At 44.9% G+C, this 20,251-nt stretch overlaps 1 long non-coding RNA gene across 3 annotated transcripts in view; it reads left to right on the top strand.

Moving 5' to 3' along the window:
• LOC138737179 (uncharacterized) overlaps positions 1 to 20,251 on the top strand; it is a 105,094-nt gene that overhangs the window by 17,125 nt on the left and 67,718 nt on the right. Inside the window, exons 2-5 of one of the 3 annotated variants that reach the window (XR_011340818.1) lie at positions 7,221 to 7,306; positions 10,529 to 10,727; positions 12,917 to 13,063; positions 14,458 to 14,744. This is a non-coding gene — a long non-coding RNA (uncharacterized lncRNA). Of the gene's footprint in view, positions 1 to 7,220; positions 7,307 to 10,528; positions 10,728 to 12,916; positions 13,064 to 14,457; positions 14,745 to 20,251 lie in introns of those variants that run through there. The other 2 variants (XR_011340820.1, XR_011340819.1) reach the window with 2 other exon arrangements.

Genomic DNA, 20,251 nt, shown 5'->3' with positions numbered 1-20,251 from the left:
CAATCCCCAGAGTATTTCTGTTGGGGTTAGCATTTGGGTGAGCTCCAAGCCAGTCGAAGCAATGAGCAAGGTAGAATATTGCACAATCATCAACTTACAAAATAATCATTTAGTATCATCGCACCTGTGGAAAAAGCAACATCATGGAAATTGTTGTCAGAGATTCGGTTTAATAGATTTATGCGGCCAGACAGGTGCCAAGGTTGGCTTCGTGAGTCCCATTCATGACTCTGAGTCTGGAGTTTATATCGCGTGAGCACCATTCCCACATTTGTGGACCTAATCCAGGCAAACACTCAAACAAAGTGCTTCACAGATGAAGACATGCTCTTTCGGACGAGTTCTTAAACTGAGCCTCTGTCCTTCTCTCAAATGAACATAAAAGAATCCCATGGTACCATGTTATATTTAATTTCTCCAACCTAAAATGGTTAATTACTTTTCTTAGTTGACTAATGGACCTGCTGTATGCAGATTGGTTGCCTAAATAACAGCAAAGGATAAGTTGAAGAGCTTGAGTTCACACATGAAGAATGGCTCCTTTAAGCACCTTAGCAGACCGGTATGTTAAGGTTCACCTGCCTGATCCCTGGAATGACCACGGATACACTCGTTGAAATTTAGAGTGGATATCATAGAGACGTATAAAATACTGGCAGGACAAGACAGGTTAGATGCAAGAAGAATGTTCACGATGTTGGGGAAGTTCAAAACAAAGGGTCACAATCTAAGGAAAAGGGGGAAGCCATTTAGGACCAAGATGAAGAGAAACTTCTTCACTCAGGGAGTTGTGAACTTGTGGAACTCCCGACTGCAGAAAGTCATCAGGGCCATTTCGTTGGATATATTCAACAGGAAATTTGATGTGGCCTCTTTGGCTAAAAGTATCAAGAGGTAAGGAGAGAAAGAGGGAATCAGGTACTGAGGTCATATGACCAGCCATGAAGATAATGATATTGGCCAACTTCTTCACCTATATTCGATTATTCTAAAGCATATGGTGTAGAAGTCCCATCAGCGCCATGGATTGAAGGAGAGACGATATCGACAGTGGTTGTCCACATGTGTGTGCTTGATAAGCCCATGGTCAAGATGCCAGCCAAGCCTTCGTGACCTAGACTGATGTAAAGAAAATGCTGCTTCATTTAGGGAGGTGACCTAGGCAAGCTGGCTCACCCCCACAACCCACCTCCCAGAGTCACCATTCAGATATCAGAGCCTGCTAAGGTCACAAATTCTTTCAGTTGATGTGGACCTCCCTTGACAGTTTCTGAGAGGAGTCAAGAGTCGACCACTCGGCTCAACTCCTCCATTCCAACCAAGTTGTCCATCAGGACTAATCCTATTCACCTCTGCATGGTGCATAATCCTCTAAACCTTTTCTGTTCATCTACCTGTCTAAATGTTGTAATTGTCCTTGCCTGTGCAACTTTCACTGGCAGCTCGCTCGATCTACCCAGCGTCTCTTGGATCCTTTTAAAACTTTCTGTCTCAACTTAAACCTATGCCCTCCAGTTTTAGCTGCTTTTGGTAAAATACTGTGATAAATACCTTCATACCAGCCCTTCATAATTTTATGTACTTCAAAAAAGAAAGGGATCCAGTAACAGAGAGAACTGGGGCAATGTACGAGCAAAGTGAATTGAAGGCGGTGGTGCAGTGCTAATTTTTTGGTGCAGGAGCTCACCAAAGACGACGAGAAGGAGGTGCTGGAGTGACCCTCCTGCAGACCCGCACCCCTGGTTGAAAGGCTTGCTAAATATTGATTAAAAAACAGCTTTATGTTCAAAGCACTGCATACAAGAGCAAGAAAGTTATCAGGGACCTTTATATAAGTTGGCTCATCGAAATATTTTGCCCAGCTCCGGGAGCTATGTGTTGGGTAAGAAGATCAAATTCTGGAAAGGGTGGAGAAGTGGGTTATTAAAATGATTCCAGAGACGAGCAATTTTGGGGTTGTTTGGTTTGGAAGAGAAGATATTGTAAGGGGAGATTACACAGGTATTTCAGATTTTTCCAATTTCAGATTTATTATCAGAGTACATAATAGTACAAAAAAACTATACACTGCATAAACATGTAAACAAATAAAGAACTGCAAACCGATAATGAATGTAAACAAACTGTGCAATACAGAGAGAATAAAAAATCAATCAAGTGCACAAAGTCAGACCCCTTCAATGAGCCCTGATTGAGTTTGTCATTGAAGAGTCTGACGGTGGAGGGAGAGCAGCTGTTCCTGAACCTGGTGGTGCGAGTCTTGTGGCACCTACACCTCGTTCCTGACGGCAGCAGCGAGAACAGAGTGTGCGCTGGGTGGAGTGGATCCTTGATGATTGCTGCTGCTCTCTGATGGCAGTGTTCCCTTTAAATGTTCTTGATAGAAGTGGAGGTTTTTGCCTGTGATGTCCTGGGCTGTGTCCACTACCTTTTGCAGGGCTTTATGCTCGAGGGTATTGGTGTTCCTGCGATGGAGCCGGTCAGCACACTTTCCACCACACCTCTATAGAAATTTCTCAGAGTTTCTGGTGTCATACCAAACCTTCGCCAACTCCCGAGGAAGTAGAAGTGCCGGTGTGCTTTCTTCACAATACTATTAGTGTGTTGGGTCCAAGAAAGGTCCACTGAGACAGTGAATCTCAAGCACTCTCTCCACTTCTGATTCTCCCCATGATCACTATATTGTATTCCTCTGGCTTTCCCTTCATGAAGTCTGAGAACGTTGCCCTAGGGTGTATAAAGTGTGTGTGGGAACAGTTCACCCATGTGTATAAAGTGCATGTGGGAGTGTGGTGTTGTTGAGCCAGATGCTGAGCCCATCGGGATTCCAAAGAAACGATAGTGAATTACCTGATTTTTATTCCTGCAGTTAGTGCAGGCAAGTTACATTGTAGGTTAGAAATGGAACTGAATATGTTTGAACAGGAAAAAAATAGTGGGAATTGGGGAGGAGGAAAGGCTGGATTGTTTTTTCTCTTGAGCTGGCATATATTTGATAGGCTGAATTGTTGCTTTTTTTGTAACAATTTTGTGATTCCTGGTCACTCTTTTTCCTTTTGATTAGCTTGTGAATATATAAGCCAAATTTAAATTCCCTTAAGTGAATCTATATGAGCTGAATATGAGGGAAAATGTCATCGCCCATTCCACTCTGCTACCAATTCAATTCTCCCCTGTAAGATCAGCGGAATGCCTTGCCCTTTAACAGCACTGTTTCCAAATCCCGGGGTGCTTTCCCACCCAGTGCCATGTTGGGACAAGCATTTTTTTGAGCAGACTCTTTGCTAATAATGTTGTCTGTAACAATATCTTTCCTTTCCTGTCTGCAACACACGAGGTCAGATTAATACAAAAGAGCATTCACGTAAAGATCTGCTTTTGTTTCCTCTTCCATCGCTTTACCCTGCAGACTAAAAGCATATTTTTAACACTTAAACTCTTTAAGATGTAATATTGATGGATTAAAACCATGATCATTGCTCCTGGCATAGACACTGTAGTTCAATATACAAAAGTGCCGGAGAAAGTCCGTAGGTCATGCAGCGTTGCGCCTCGAGCCTGTGAGCCTGTGCTCTTCCCCCTGGCTCCCCCCCCCCCCAACCCCCACCATTATATTCAAGTGCCTGCCACCTGGCTCTTACTTTGACAAAGAGCTCAGGCTCAAAACGTTGGGGATGCATCTTTGACATAAGGAATGTTGTGTGACCTGCTGTATTTTTCCATCACTTTCTTTGCTCCTGTACTGAGCAATGGCATCATATGCAATAGCACTGAGTCAGAAGAATAAGATGGGTCTCAGGTTTGTGACAAGAGGGAAAACCTCACTGTCAGAGTCTTTCTTGGTGTCCTGATCAGCCATGATGTCACTGAATGAAAGAGAAGATACAAACCACTCGATGGCCTGCTCTTGCTTGTATTTCATTTGTTCTCGTGTAGATTGGATGATCAGACATTAATTATTCTAAAAATAGAGCAAACACCAAGGACTCAGTGACCTGATCCTCATGTGATGAAATTAATGTCACCACAATGGTTAATAGTTGAGCATAAAACTCATGACACTCAATTTGTGAGAGATGAATAGGCTGCCTGAGGAATCTTCTCGACCATGGTTGAGAGGGTACAGGAATCCAAGAGACACGAAAGAATGAAGAACGTCACAAGATCACAAGATATAGGAGCAAAAGTTGCCCCAATGGCCCATTTATTCTGCTCCGTCATTCTAATCATGAGCTGACCCATCCACCCACACAGCCTCACTCCCCGGCTTTCTCCCCATATCCCTTGATGCCCCGACTGATCAAATATCTGTAAATCTCTGCCTAAAAATACACCCAATGATCTTGCTTCCACAGCCACCTGTGACAAGTTACACAGACTAACAACCCTCGGATTAAAGAAATGTTTCTGTTTTAAATTGACATCCTTTTATCCTGAAATTACGGCCTCTTGTCTGAGAATCTCCTACCGTGAGAAACATCCTTGCCCTACCTACTCTCCAGACCTTTCGGCATTCAAAATGTCTCTGAGGTTCTCATTCATCCTCCTCTACTCCAACGGGTACAGGTGTACAGTCCAAGAGCCGACAATCGTTCCTCATGTACTAACCCTTTCATTCCTGGTATAATTCTAGTAAATCTTCTCTGAATCTTCTCCAATGCCAGCAATGTGTCGCCCAAAGCTGTACACAGTACTCCAAATGAGGTCTCAGAAGTTTTTTATAGAGTCTCGGAGCTTTATATCCCCGCTCTTGTATGCTATCCCGCTAGAAATGAATGCCAACATTGCATTCGCTGCCTTCACTACCATCTCAACCTGGAGGTCAACCTTTCGGGAATCCTAAAGGCTGTGGCATTCCTGAAATTCCTACGTGATAGAGCTGTACAACATGGAAATGGGACCTTTGGCTCAATCCATTTATGCCATCCATCTGAGCTGGGACAATTTGCCTGCCTTTGGCCTATATCCTGTGAAACCTTTCTTGATCTTTAATATATACTGGGCACATTAGTATGATAATATAGAGAGCGTCTTATTCTAATATATGTTGTGTGCTACTCTTTATAATTTATATAGAATATGTAAATCTCCATGGCAAATAATAGATACATGAATAGGATAGATTTAGAGCACACATGTCAAACTCTGGCCCGCGGGCCAAATTTATATTTGGCCCGCAAGATCATATTAAATATATATTAGAGTTGGTCCACTGGCCGCCGCGCCAGTATAGCGCATGCACACTGAAGGTGAAAATGAAGATGCCGGAGGTGTGGAGGGATCTCAGAGTCCCGAATCCCGGGGATCGGAGCGCCGCACTCAGCCCGCCTGGCTCCCGGACACACAGACGCGGCTGGAGTTGGGGACCATCCTCTCTGGGTCTGCGTTTCAGCGGCGACGCCGGACCGAACATCTCGTTGGCGATGCCTTCCCCCTCGCTCCGTGCGCGGTGGACCCTGCCTCCCACTCCTTTTATTGGAGTCGAGCCCGGCGCCATGAGATCGCAGTTTAATCCCTCTCCAACCATGGGAGGGGGGTGGGAGCAACGCGCTTTTCTCAGCCAATTCCTCCACCGCCCCGGACGCCGGCATTTCAACGGGGGGTTCGGGTGCCTTCGTCAGGCGACCGACCTGTTGGTCCAAGACAAGGGGAGAGCGTACAAACTCCACACAGAGAGCACCTGAACTCAGGTGAACATGGAGCTGCGACCCCACATTCCACATCAGGACTGTGTGTAAGATTGGGAGCAGTGAGACGGAAGCTTATTTTGTTCCTGTGATTTAAGCCTTTCTTGGGGTGGGGGGGGGGGTCCTTCTCTGACCACTTGCCTAACAATTAACCTAATCAGATGTGGAGTTACCACAATACAACAGTTCTCAACCTTTTTCTTTCCACTTGCGTCCCTGTGCCATTTGTGCTCTGTGATTAGTAAGGGATTGCTTAAGGTGGTCTGTGGGTGGAAAGAAAAGTTTGAAGACCACTGCTTTAATCATCCCTCATTGACTTGTCATGTGCACGGTTTCAGACGCTAAAGGAAATGGGCCAATGACAATGACAACGAAAGAGTTTATCCAAAACTATTATTAAACATTTATTTTAATAAGAAAAAGTTTAACATTACATATGTTGAAAGAAGAGAAAACATGCAGATGTTGTTGAAAATTTTCAATAAATATTTAGTTTGGCCCTCGACTTAGTCCAAGTTTTTAATTTTGGCCCTCTGTGAATTTGAGTTTGACACCCCTGGTTTAGAGGGATATGAGGCAAACCCTGGCAGGTGGATCTGGTGTGGGTGGGACATTTTGGTTGGTGTTGGCAAGTTGGGCCAAAGGGCCTGTTTCCACATGATTACCGGGAAGGGACCTGCTAAATTAGCCGGTTAACCCACACGTGGTGTGAAAGGGGCTCCGAGTGCAGGAGCAGGGAGAGGGAAAAGATTTTACAAGGACCTGAAGGACTCCTTTTACAAACAGTGTGGTAGGAATTTGAAACAGAAGTGGTAGAGGTGGCCACAATTCCCACATTTAAAGTACATTCAGACATAGCAAAGAATACATTCATAAATAAGAAAGGTTTAGAAGTAAATGGGTTAAAAGCAGCCAAATTAGGCTAGCCAATGCAGACAATTTGGACGGCCTGGACAAGTTGGGCTGAAAACCCTGTTTCCATGCTGTAAAACTGTGCACCTCAATAAAGAGTAACTCAAACTCCTCAGAAATCCCCCCTCCCCTCCAAATTTATCTTTACCACCAACCCCCCGGCACCAATAACCAAACTATTGGCACCAACCCCCCCCCCCCCCCGTCCTGCCATTTTGAGACATGCCCAATGCACCCCTTGTACCTCCCTCCCTTTCTTTGAGCTCCTCGTATTCATTCTTACTTCTAATATACAGTCATCTTTAAATGTTCACATGATGACAAAAAAACATATCCCCCCTCGTATTCCTCACAATAACCATATTTACAGTCCATCTTTCCCCTGATTCCCTCGTTCCACCTTATTTACATTTAATCCCGAAGCAGTTTTTCGTTTTGTTATCCATATAATTTAATTGAGTGTACTTTCAGTTGTATGAGGGTGGGGAGGGGTGGGGGGGGGGGGAATTAAACACATTCTCTGTCTGCTTCATGAATGTTAATATAATGTTTGTTTTGACAAGTCTATGAAAATTAAAATAAAATATTCAAAAAAAAAGTAACTCGAACTCTCTCTCTTAGGGCTCTGTACCAAGCTCCCCACCCACTAGGGTCTGACACACACCACGTCTTGATGATTAAAGGCCCAGGAAGAGACTATGCAAAAGGTGGGTTGCTTTCTATTTTCTTTGGTCGTCTGAGTGCTTGTAGGTGGAAGTCTTGAATCTGGCACAGAACTCATGGTCTGTGGGCAGAATAATCCTGCAAACCTCCAGCAAACTTCTCAAACCATTGGAGAGGTCCCACCAACTTTCTCACCTTCAAATATAATGACAGCTCTATAAAACTCTTGGCGGGCCACTCTTGGAATATTACATTCAGTACAGGAAGGGTGTTAATCTTTGGAGAGGGAACAGAGGAGATTTACCAGGATATTTCATATGAAACAAGGTTGGACAGAGCTAAATCTTTGCTCTTTGGAGTGACAAAGGATGAGAGGTATCTTAAGACAGGAATATAAGATTATGAAGGGCTTAGATAGAGGGGTCAGCCAGCTCTTATTTCCTGGGGTGACAATAGCAAATACCGGAAGACGTTGTTTTAGGGGAGATGTCAGGGGTTAATTCTTTACGCAGAGTGGTGGGCTCCTGGAATGCTGGTGGTGGAGGAAGGTTCAGCATCGTGGGCTGAAGGGCCTGTACTGTGCTGTAATATTTTGTGTTCTATGTTCTAAACCAGTGGTTTTCAAACTTTTTCTTTCCACTCACATACCACCTTAAGTTACTAATCAAAGACCACCTATGGCATAGCGATTACTCTAAAGTGGTATGTGAGTGGAAAGAAAAAAATTTGAAAACCACTGTTCTAAACTAATCCCAATTCCTCTCCCAGTACAACACTGAAACCCTCTTCCCCTGAAACATGTCCAAACGGAATGTTGTATGCACATCTGATGCCAGAACAGATCTGATGCAATCTACTTCCAGCACCATTGGGGGCATGGATCTCCCTTTCATTGAAGACATCTAAGAAGACAGACAACAACATAAAAGACCCTCAAAACTCTGGACATAGAAGACAGAACAGTACAGCACAGGAACAGCCCTTTGTCCCATGTGTCAACTCTGAGCATGATGCCCAAATTAAACTAGGGGTAAAACACAGGATTCTATTGACACCATGGTTAAGTGAAAAAAATAAACCCACAGAAATGCTGGAGAAACTCAGCAGGGCAAACAGTGCCTTTATGTAGCAAAGGTAAAGATACATCACTAATGTATTGGGCTTGAGCCCTTCATCAAGGTGTAGGGGAACATGAGAGATGCCCTTCTCTCTTTTGTTTGGGAAAAAAACAACCTCTTCAATGTTCCTATTGTATCTGACTCCACCACAACTCCTGGCAAGCCATGCCAGGGACCCACCACGCTCTGCGCAGAAAAAAATTGGACTCACATATATCCTCTGAAATTTTCCCCCCTCACTTTTCATGCCTACCTTCTATTTTTTTCCTTCTGGCTGCTACCTTTAAACATGCTCTCTTCTCATTTCCTGCCAGAAGCCGGGAGTCCATTACTTCATGATCTATGGGCGTGATTAATCCCTAATCTCCAAGGATTACCTTTTAGCAAACCTCTCAAACCATCAAGACTCTCACCTCTAAATTCAGTGACAGGATAAATAAACCAATCACAGTTCCTTCAAGAACAGCTTTGATCCAACCAGCCATCAGGCTTCTGACCCTCCCCCTACTACCCTTTCCCTAACCATAAAATTGCTCCATGACCAACAACACCCTGCACTATTAAAGCAGAACATTTTCTTTTGCATAACAGCGACTGTGAAGACTTATCTGTTTTATGCTTATTACCTTTGTTTCTCTCAAAGTGCATTGTGTTAGGTTCAAGAATGTCAATAGCATTTGGGACCGGGGACTGAGTGGTCTCTCACTGTTGTGGGACTGCCCAAGAAGTATTCTCATTCTCCAAAAGCAAGCTTTAATTTGAATTTTGGTACCTTGTGCCTTGCTGTGAACTTTCTGCACTGCAAGGAAAGAAAAGCCCTGGAAGAAAACAAAATGGTGGTCAATGTCGCCCTCTCACATTAATAGTGAGGAACTGCATCTCACTGTGCTGCAATCTGAACAACATTGGAAGCATTCTCAAGCCTGATCTGCCAGCTAGATCTGATCATGGCTGATCCGATCTTAACCTCCAAGTTGAGGAGATTTGGTATGTCACCAAAGACCCTTGCAAATTTCTATAGGTGTACCGTAGAGAGCATTCCGACTGGTTCCATCATTGTCTGGTCTGGGGGTGCTGGTGGACAGGACAGGAGAAAGTTGCAGAGAGTTGTGAACTCAGCCAATGCCATCATGGGCACTAGTCTTCACTTCATTAAGGAAATCTACAAGAGGTGGTGTCTCAAGAAAGCAGCCTCTATCCTCAAGGCCCCCCACCACCCAGGCCATGCCCTCTTCACTCTGCTACCATCAGGAAGGAGGTACAGGAGCCTGAAGACAAACACCAACGGTACAAAGACGATTTCTTCCCCTCTGCTGAATGGACAATGAACGACAGACACTACCTCACTTTCTCCTTTTTTTATGCACTCATTTATTTATTTCTAAAAAAATGCAATTTATAGCAACGTTACAGATGCAATGCTGTCACAAGACAAAAAATTTAGTGACATGTGTACAGAATACATATCTATGAGAGGTCTGTGAAAAAGTAAATCGAGACTAAAATGTGATGTTTCCATTGACTCCGTCTGTACCTCCTACTGCCTGAGGAAATCTGAAAACACGTTAAGGGACCTCTCCCGTCTTGGTCGCACTCTGTCTTCCCCCCTCCACAGTGCAGAATATACATGAGTTTGAAAACGTACAGATTCAAGGACAATTTATTTCCTGTTGTTATAGACCTCTCATGGGTTAAAGATGATGGCCTTGAGAGCAAGATTGTGGTTCTGGCACCACCCAACCAGGTTCTTGCTCTTTGTCTTTGTCTTGAACAGCATGGTAGCAGGTCCTTTCCGCCCATAATCCCGGGCCTCCCAAATATCCCAATGAACCTACAGCCCGGTTACGTTTAGAAGAAAACCAGAGCGCCCGGAGGAAATCCATGCAGGCACGTACAAGCTCCTTACAGACTGTAACAGCGTTATGATAACCACTGCACTAAATGTACCACCCCACTTTGCTAACCACAAATCCAATCAACTGCAGCCCACCTCAACCAATACAGCAAAGGCACATTTTCTGTTCACCCTCAAATTATCTGTGAATGAAATACGTTATAAGATTAAGTTAATTTGCCACAAAATATCTCGTACAGTGAGAAGGGTTCTTCTGCAAACAGACCAACACATTATCTCTAATATTCATACAGCTGTATAAAGAGCACAATTTGCAGTGTTGGATGATGATGAAAAGGAAGATCAATTAGCACCAATCAATAACAGCGCTACAATGGGGTTCATACAAGAGCCTGATGACTGCGGGGAAGAAACTGTCTTTAGGACTGTGGTTGGACATTTTCACATCCAAGATTTCAGATATCTGTATCATTGGAATCTCTTCTGGGGAAGGTAAGTCCTGTACGAAAAGAACAGGTTACACCTGAACCTCCATCATCATGGAGGGCAGGTTTGCTAGAGCTGTTGGGGAAGGGAAGGGAATGGGATCCAGTATGATTTAATAGATGCAGTGAGATGGGTAGCCGATCAACAGGGCAAAATTGCTGGCCTCTCTGATTCTATAAGTGTAAGAATTTAACTTGTGGTACTATCGAGACAAGATTGAGAAGGGCGATGAATACAGGACTGAAGATCTTGTATTTAATTGCATGTAGTATAAGCCTGATGATCTTGTAGTGTAACTGGATGATGTTGTGGGCATCACCATGTCGTGGTTGAAAGAGGACAACAAGTGGGAGCTAATCATGGTGTATTGAAATGGACAGGTGAGTAGGGTGGATGGGGTGGGAGGCTCTGCTGGTAAAAGATCATGTAAAGTCAAATCCTTGGGAAGAGGAGACATAGGATTGTAGAATCCATGTGGATAGAGTTAAGAGATTAGAAGGGTAAAAAGACATTGATGGGGTTATACGCAGAGCTCCAAACAGTAGCCAGGAAATGACATACAGATTACACTGGGAGATAGAGAAGGCAGGCAGAAAGGGCAATGGTACAATAGTCATGGGGGATTTCAATATGTAGGGTGATTGGGAAACCAGGTTGGTGCTGGATCCCAAGAGAAGGCATTTATAGAATCCCTGCGGGACAGCTTTTTAGAGCAACTTGTGGTTGAGACAACTTGGGAAATGGCAATTTTAGATTGATGATGTAATGAACCAGATTTGATAAGGAGACCTAAGGTAAAGGAATCCTTTGGAGGCAGTGATAGATTTCATCCTGCAGTTTGAGAGGGAGAAATTTAAATTGGATGCCTCGGTATACCAGTGGAATAAAGGGGACTGAGAGAGGAGGTGGCCAAAGTTGATTACCAGTGGACACTAGCAGGGATGACGGTAGAGCAGCTGTGGCTGAAGTTTCAGAGATTAACTCGTAATGCACAGGACAAATTCAACCCAAAGGTGAAGAAGTGTTCTAAAGAGAGGAGGAAGCAACTGTGGCTGACAAAAGGCAGCATGAAAGCAAACAAGAAGGCACACAGTAGAGCAAAAATTAGGGGGAAGCAAGCAGATTGGGACATTTTTAAAAAACATCAGAAGGCAACTAAAAACAGCACTGAGAGAAAATATGAAATATGAAGGGAAGCTTGGCATTGGATCACTGGAAAATGACAATGGGGAGATCATAATATGGGACAAAAAAAATGACAGATGAACTCGATGAGTATTTCGAGTCGGTTTTCATTGTGGAAGATGCCAGCAGGGCAGCATGGTTGGTGTAACGGTCAGCGCGACGGCTTTACAGCACCAGTGATTGGGACTGGACCAAGGTTGGAATCCCATGTTGGCTGTAAGGAGTTTGTATGTTCTCCCCATGTATGTGTGGGTTTTCTCCGGGGGTCTGGTTTCCTCCCACTGTTCAAAATGTACCATGGGTATAAGGTAATGGGGTGTAAGCTGGGCGGCACAGACTCGTGGGCTGAAATGGCCTGTTTCTGTGCTGTATGTCTAAATTAAATTTTAGAAAATGCAAGAGTCTCAAGGGGCAGATGTGGGGGTGGTTGCTATTGCAAAGGAGAAGGTGAAAACTCTGGAGGTGGATAAATCCCCTGGACCAGATGGATCATGCCCCAGTGTTCTTAAAGAAGTAGCTGACAAGATTGTGGAGACATCAGTCATGATCTTTTGAGAATGACGAGATTCTGGAATGGTTCCGGAGCACAGGAAAATTGCAAATGTCCCTCCACTCTTTAAGAAGGGTGGGAGAGAAGAGGACAGAAGATGTAGACGGAGAGCATGGAGAGGAGTGAAGTTTGCATTATGTTCTGAGCTGCTCCCATCTTACTCTGTGATGCATCGAGCAAGTCTGCTTTCAATGCACCTGCTGATGGCTGTCTTTCAAAAGTATTCCACTGGGTTTGATGCACACAGGATATCCTGATACAGCAGAAATTAGAGTTCAAGTTTTCATTTCAATCTGCACCAGTCCCTTAAATAAAGATCAGGGACTTTTGTCAGTCAGATATGAGCCTGCTGCATTCACATTCTGGCCACTAACAGATGTGCTGTCTCGTTCTCATTTTACTTGATTGGCTAATCTCTCTTTGATTGTTTTCCTCTTTACTGCTTCTAACGAACATCCAGAATGGCTTGGTGAGCTTCCAAGACATTGTAGAAGAGGTTCCCAAGGATAAGGATGAGATCAGATCGGCAGCCCCGTTGGCGTAACTATCAGTACAACGCCTTTACGGCACCAACAATTGGAACCGGGCTTCTAATCCTGTGCTGTCTGTAAGGAATTTGTACGTTCTCCCCGTGTCTGCATGAGTTTTCCCTGGGGACTCTGGTTTCCTCCCACTTTTCGAAACGAATCAGAAGTGTTGGTTATTTTGGTGTAAATTGGTTGGCACAGATTCATGGGCTGAAATGGCCTGTTACCGTGCTGCAGGTCGAAATTTTTGAAATATCAGAGTTAATTGTTGTACACATAAGTACAATGTACAAATGCCATAAGAGAGACAAGTCAAATATCCCAATAAACAATGAGTATAAATTAAATTACCACACTTGAGGGAAAAAAAAACGATAATAGATATCAAAGATAGGTTGAAGTTTCGATGAGGTCATACTGTGGGAATGAATGTATCTAACTCTTGGTGTAGGAGGAAGGCTGAGTACAGGAATGAATGTATCTAACTCTTGGTGTAGGAGGAAGGCTGAGTACAGGAATGAACGTATCTAACTCTTGGTGTAGGAGGAAGGCTGAGTACAGGAATGAACGTATCTAACTCTTGGTGTAGGAGGAAGGCTGAGTACAGGAATGAACGTATCTAACTCTTGGTGTAGGAGGAAGGCTGAGTACAGGAATGAATGTATCTAACTCTTGGTGTAGGAGGAAGGCTGAGTACAGGAATGAATGTATCTAACTCTTGGTGTAGGAGGAAGGCTGAGTACAGGAATGAACGTATCTAACTCTTGGTGTAGGAGGAAGGCTGAGTACAGGAATGAACGTATCTAACTCTTGGTGTAGGAGGAAGGCTGAGTACAGGAATGAACGTATCTAACTCTTGGTGTAGGAAGAAGGCTGAGTACAGGAATGAATGTATCTAACTCTTGGTGTAGGAGGAAGGCTGAGTACGGGAATGAATGTATCTAACTCTTGGTGTAGGAGGAAGGCTGAGTACAGGAATGAATGTATCTAACTCTTGGTGTAGGAGGAAGGCTGAGTACAGGAATGAATGTATCTAACTCTTGGTGTAGGAGGAAGGCTGAGTACAGGCCTGTCATCAGAAACAAATATTTGAATGTTCCTTGATTGGTTAAAGAGAGGCAAATATACAGGCCCGGAGTCAGATCTAATCCACAAATGCAACAAAGGTGGTTACATAATACAACAAATAAGGCTGGTGGACAAAGTAGGAAACAAAATAAGTCTTTGCCGAGACAAATTACTAATTTATGAATGTAGACTAAAATATTATAGTAAACAAAGTTACCATAGAACCATTGACTCATGGAGAACAGAACAAGCTCTTTTGCTTCACTTGCCCATGCCGACCAAGTTGGCATTTGGGGCTATTCTCGTTTGCCTGCATTTGGTCCACATCCTGCTCAGCCCATCCTACCCACATCTCTGTTCAAGCATCTTTTGGACATTGTAATTGTGCCACTTCTTCTCGTTCCAGATACAGACCACCCTCTGAGTGTGTGGTGGTACACCACTGGCCTACTGCAGGGGGAAACCTCTGTACCTGCAGGAGTGTAAGGGGACAGGACAACACCTGGCCGGCTGTCAATCAGTCAGCTTGAATGGATCAACCCCTACCCGGTCGGGTGTCAATCACCCTCCGGGATATAAGCCTGCGCTGGCCTCCCTAAGCCTCACTCAGAGTTACTGCAGCTACAGCCAGCCTGGTTTTGTGGAAGACTTTGTGGATTAAATTGTGGTGCGCAGTTAGCCTGTTGTACAGTCTTTACCTTGTGTGTGTCTGATTCTGGCTAACAGTGCACCACAAAGTGAAAATGTTGCCTCTCGCATACCTCCCTCCCCTCTCACCTGAAACTTATGCCCTCCAGTTCTAGAATCATCTGCCCTTGGGATAGAAAGTGTGAGCATTCACTTCGTCCATGCCCCTCATGATTTTATAAATCTCTGAAAAGTCACCTCTCAGCCTCCTTTGCTCCTGAGAATAAAGATCCAACCTATGCAACATCTCCCTGTACTTCATACCCTCCAGTCCTGGCACAGTTAGTGTAGTGGTTAGTGCCACACTGTTACAGTATCAGTGACCCAAGTTCGAATCCATCTGTGAGGAGTTTCCATGTTCTACCTGTAACTTGAGTGGGTTTTCTTCAGGTCGGCTGGTTTACTCCCACCCTCCAAAAATGTCCAAGGATTGGTAGTTTTATTGGGTATAATTGGATAGCATAGGTTTCATGGACTGGTAGGGCCCTTTATTGTGCTGTATCTTTGAAAAAAAATGTTTTAAACGTTCCTACGAATCTCCTCTGCACACTGTCCAACAGTGATATTCCTTCTTTCACTGCGTGACCAGAACTGCACACTGTACTCTAAATGTCATCCAACCAACACCTTGGCCAGCTGTATCATCCTACTTCTGGATTCAACATCTCACCCTTCTTCACCACCCTCTCTACCTGAGTCACCACTTTCATGGAACAATGCACCTGTAGACTTTGGCCTGACTGTTCTACAACACTCACCAGGGCCTGCCCAGGGCATTGCTATGCAAGTCCCTCATTTGACTTCCCAAAGTGCAGCACTTCACCCTTGTCAAATTTGCCTTTTCCACTCCTTGGCCCATCCTCCCAACTGATCTAAGATCCTGCTGCAAACTTCAATAATGATTCTTCACTTTGGTGTCATCTGCAAATTTAATAATTGTGTAAACTCTATAACTATCCATTGTTAATATCATTGGACCCAGCGCTGACCCCTGCGTCACACCACTGGCCACGTGCCTCCAAATCAGAGAATCATCCCTCCACTCCCACTTCAGCCTTCTTCATGGAGCCCGCTTTGAATCAAATTGATCTGCTCACCTTGGATCCCATGTGATCTAATCTTTCAGACTAACCTGCCACGTGAGACCTCTTCAAATCCATATATGCTACCACAGTAGACGAAACTCAACAGGTCACACAGCATTGATGGGAAGTAATGTAAAGGTTAACAACGTTTCGATCCTGAACCCTTCATCAGGTGTGCTTCCTGTGGATGCTGCGTGGCGCACTGAGTTTCTCCAGCACGTTTGTGCACTCGACCTCGGCATCTGCAGACCTTCTTATTTAGCTTTAGGTGACTGCCCTGCCCTTATCTATTCTCTTGGTCACCATTTTAAAAATCTCAATCAGATTCGTGATTCATGATTTCCCACACACAAAGCCATGCTGACTACTTCTTGTCATTCCCTGCGGGTCCATATGCTGATAGACGTTGTCCATGAGAATCCCCTCTGGCAACTTTCTCACTGCTGTTGTTTAGCTCACAGGCCTGTAGTTCCCTGCTTTGTCCTTGCTGTACTTTTTAAACTGTGGTGCATCGTTGGCCATCCTCCAGCCTTTTAGCACATCACCCATGGTCAAAGGAGATGTAAACATCACAGCTTGACCCTGAGTAATTTCTCCCCTAGCTTTCCACATGGCTTGAAGGCCACCTTCAAGTGCTTCAAGGCGGCCAACACCTCCTCTCTGGTATTTCATACATGGTTCAGGACATCGCAGCTTGTTGTCTTCAGTGTCTTGGCTTCCATTATCCTCTCCACATTAATGACTGATGGGAAATATTCATTGGAAGCCTTACCCATCTTCTGTGGCTCCACACCTATCTAAACTGATCTCAATCCTGTTGTAAACTTCGATTTCCAATGATCACCACCACCATCCCCTTCCTCTTAATTTACCCATGGAATCTCTTGGGAATTTCCTTTCCCCTACCTGCCAGATCTATCTCATGTCCTTTTTTCCCCTTCTGATTCCTCTCTTTATCAAACCCCTGAACCTCTTATGAGAGTCAAACAGCATGGAAAAAGGCCCTTCAGCCCAACTTGCTCACAATACTCCAAATGATCCACCTACCTGCATTTGGCCTGTATCCCTCCAAACCCATCCTAACCATGCATCCATCCAAATTTTTTTCTTAAACATTGCAATAGGAACTGCCTCAGGTACCTCCTCCGGCAGCCCGTTCCATACACCCACCACCCTCCCACTCTTATTTTCACTGAGGGATTCTGGGCTGCCTAAATCTCCAGAGCCTCAATATCTCTCATCAACCAGGGTTTGATAAACTTCCCATCCTTGCCTTTCAACCCAACAGGAACATGCAAAGCCTCTCACTTTGCAACCATCCCCTTCCTCTCCCAATTAACAACTGCAAGATGGCAGTGTGAGCTGTGATGAAGATTCCAAGAGGCTACAATTTTGTGTAATATCGCATTCTGTACTATTACATGATGGTAAAGAAATCTTGGAATGATCAGAAGATTGGGCAAATATATGGCGATGGAGTACAAAATAGTTCAATCAAGTTCAAGTTCATTTATCTTTTGACTGTAGTTCATTTATCATTTCACTGGTCCTCAGTGCAACACACTGCAAACACACAAACAGACATGGCGGACATGCAGGCAAACAATACACAGTACATATGTACAAAAATTAAAATGAATTAATATTATTGTTGAATAAATGGTAGAGTCACGGAGAGTTTGTATGAGCAGTTCTTCCTTCAGTCGTTCCACAGCCTCACTGCCCGTGGGAAGAAGCTGTTTCTCAGACTGGTAGCTCTGGCTCTTTCCCGACGGAAACTCCCGTGTCTCTTTCACACCAAGACCCACTCTCTCAAGGCAACTGTGATTCGAGTTACAAGGCTGTGGATGCAAGATCCAATTGGGAGACTTTGAATGCCATAAGACATATAGTAGCCCTGCCGGAGCAGGTGTAATGGCAGCACTGCCAATGGTGCAGATGTGGAAGTGAGGTGAGCAGAGACACAGCGCTTTTAGTGGCCTCTTGAAGGGGTCGATGGTGTTTTTAAGTAAAATCCTGCCACCGTGGGGACTGTGCCAAAGATGGCAGTATCTGAGCTTGGCAGCGACGACGACGACGGGCTCCAAACTCTGGTGGAGCAGTGAACTGGAGAGTGGCACCAGAAATAATGAGAACAATCCCATTTCCCCTGCCCTTCCATTGAGAAGGAGAAGCAGATGAGATGACCCTACAAGGAAGATGTGGTGAACTGCTGTATTCCTGATTACCTGGCTCTGCCCCATCCTGTGACTCCACCTGTGGCCCCTCCCTCTTTTGACCTTGTATAAAGCCTCTGACCCCTCTCCAGAAAGCCCAGGTCATGGCACAGGATGAGATCATCGTCCATTGTGAATAAAAGCCTGTAGATCAGTGACTCAGTCTCAGCCTCTCAAGTTATTTGCTGTGTGTCAGAAAGTGGCCACGGCAGTGGATCAGCGAGGAGCGCCACAGCTGAAGAACTGGCATGGCCTACAAGTGACTTGCAGTCAGGGGCCTGGCTCATGGAAACAAGGTATCGGGACTGGGATTCAAGAAGGGCTCCCGATGGGCCTTGGGCGCTGAAGGCTTCCTGATTGTGCTGGAGGTTTAGATCTGGAGCTCAGGGTGGCCGATGGATCGAACAAGAGCCTGTGCAGCTGGAGGTGAATCTACGCACACTCAACGTCTCTGAAGGGACTTCCTTTTGCTTCTTTCCTCTCTTACTGTAAGGGGAGCTGGGTGATATTAAAGGTGACTCTTTGTCTGCCTTGCAGCAGGCAGAAGCCGATTTTGTGTAATATCACATGTTCTGTACTATTACATGACAATAAAGGAATCTTGAATCTCGCAGCCAGAATCCCCAGTGCAGTGCTGAAGAGGTGCCTCCAGTCAGAGGCAAGGAGAGGCCTCCAGTCAGCGGCAAGGAGAGGCCTCCAGTCGGAGGTGAGGAGGTACCTCCAGTCAGAGGCAAGGAGAGGCCTCCAGTCGGAGGCGAGGAGAGGCCTCCAGTCAGAGGCAAGGAGCTGCCTCCTGTTTCGCAATCACAAGGGTAATCCGAGGCACTGCCTCCTCTCTCCCAGATGGTCGCTAGGGAGAGATTTTGATGAATAACAAGGGACTCTCCCCGTGACCAAGCGATTTTGTGCCTCAGACAAAGTCGCTGAAAAGCAGGCAGTAAAATCATTATCGCACTGTTATTGGAAGATTTTGCTACACACAAATCAGTGGCCATGTTTACTCCAGTGCAACAGCTATTGTGTTCAAAATGCCTTTCTCCTCCACTTGAAAAATGTTAAGTTACATTGAACCTTTAGCATGGATACACTTGTGTATTCATACGTGCTCCTATTTTGATTCTTTGAGACAGGAGAGTCATATATTCCTTCTCCGCATTTTAACAATCTGCATTAACTGCTTAAAGTCTCCACATATTTCTAATTAAAACCAAGCAGCACATTAGAAGGCCCTTCTGGTCCATGACACCAGTGCCACCCAATTAACCACCCGTACATTGCGGAGGGTGGGAAGATATCAGAGTACCCAGAGAAAACCCACGCAGGACACGGGGAGAATGTACGGACTCATTTTAGACAGTGGCGGATTTGAACCACTAGTGCCGTAATAACGCTGTTCTAGCCACAACCACCCATGTCAATAATTTAAATGTGGTGCCTTGCAGGAAAACCACTGGAAGACATTTCACTTCCCACTGTGTTGCTCCTCCCATCTTTCTAAACTTGCATAGCCCTGTTACTCTCTGAGATCCCCACACTCCTGGCCTTTAGCCCATCTGTAATTTTAAGGGTTCTTTAACATAAATATTATCTTAAAAAAATATCTCAATTGTTCCATTTCCTCCTCTCTCTCCCTCTGGAATCCCCTCAGCCAACCCCTGTCTCACTGCCATGTAGAAGCCTTCAGTAAGGCTGTGTGATTGTCACTCCCTTCCCATGCCTGAGAGATCCACCACACAGAGGTTGAGGCTCTGCTGGTTTCCTCAGAAGACCTGATCCCTGAACTTCGTGAGTGAAGCAGTGTCTGAACCTGGACTCTGGAGCTCCACATGAATGGAAGGTCTGTGAGTGGAAAGAAAAAGGTTGAAAACCACTGCTCAAGTGTCTCTTCCCACATGGCAGACCTGGACGGAAACAGAAAAATCACAGACAAGGGAATCAGAGCCGTAATAACTTCCTCCAGTCACTGATGGTTGAATGCCACATGGATGGTTGGTGGAGGTGATCACGTGGAGAGAACACTGCGCCCACTAGCTTCTGCAGGGCTTTTCACCCAGAGGTATTGGTGCCTCCATACCAGGATGGATTGCAACCAGTCAGCACTCTGTACGGATCTGTAGAAGTTTGTCAAAGTTTCTGATGACATACCTCTGGTAATTCTCGAGGAAGTAGACACTCTGATATACTTCCTTCACAAAGGCATTAATATGGTGTA

The sequence above is a fragment of the Narcine bancroftii genome, chromosome 6 (genome assembly GCF_036971445.1).
Source record: "Narcine bancroftii isolate sNarBan1 chromosome 6, sNarBan1.hap1, whole genome shotgun sequence".
NCBI lineage: Eukaryota > Metazoa > Chordata > Chondrichthyes > Torpediniformes > Narcinidae > Narcine > Narcine bancroftii.
This window is presented reverse-complemented; position numbering and strand designations above follow the sequence as displayed.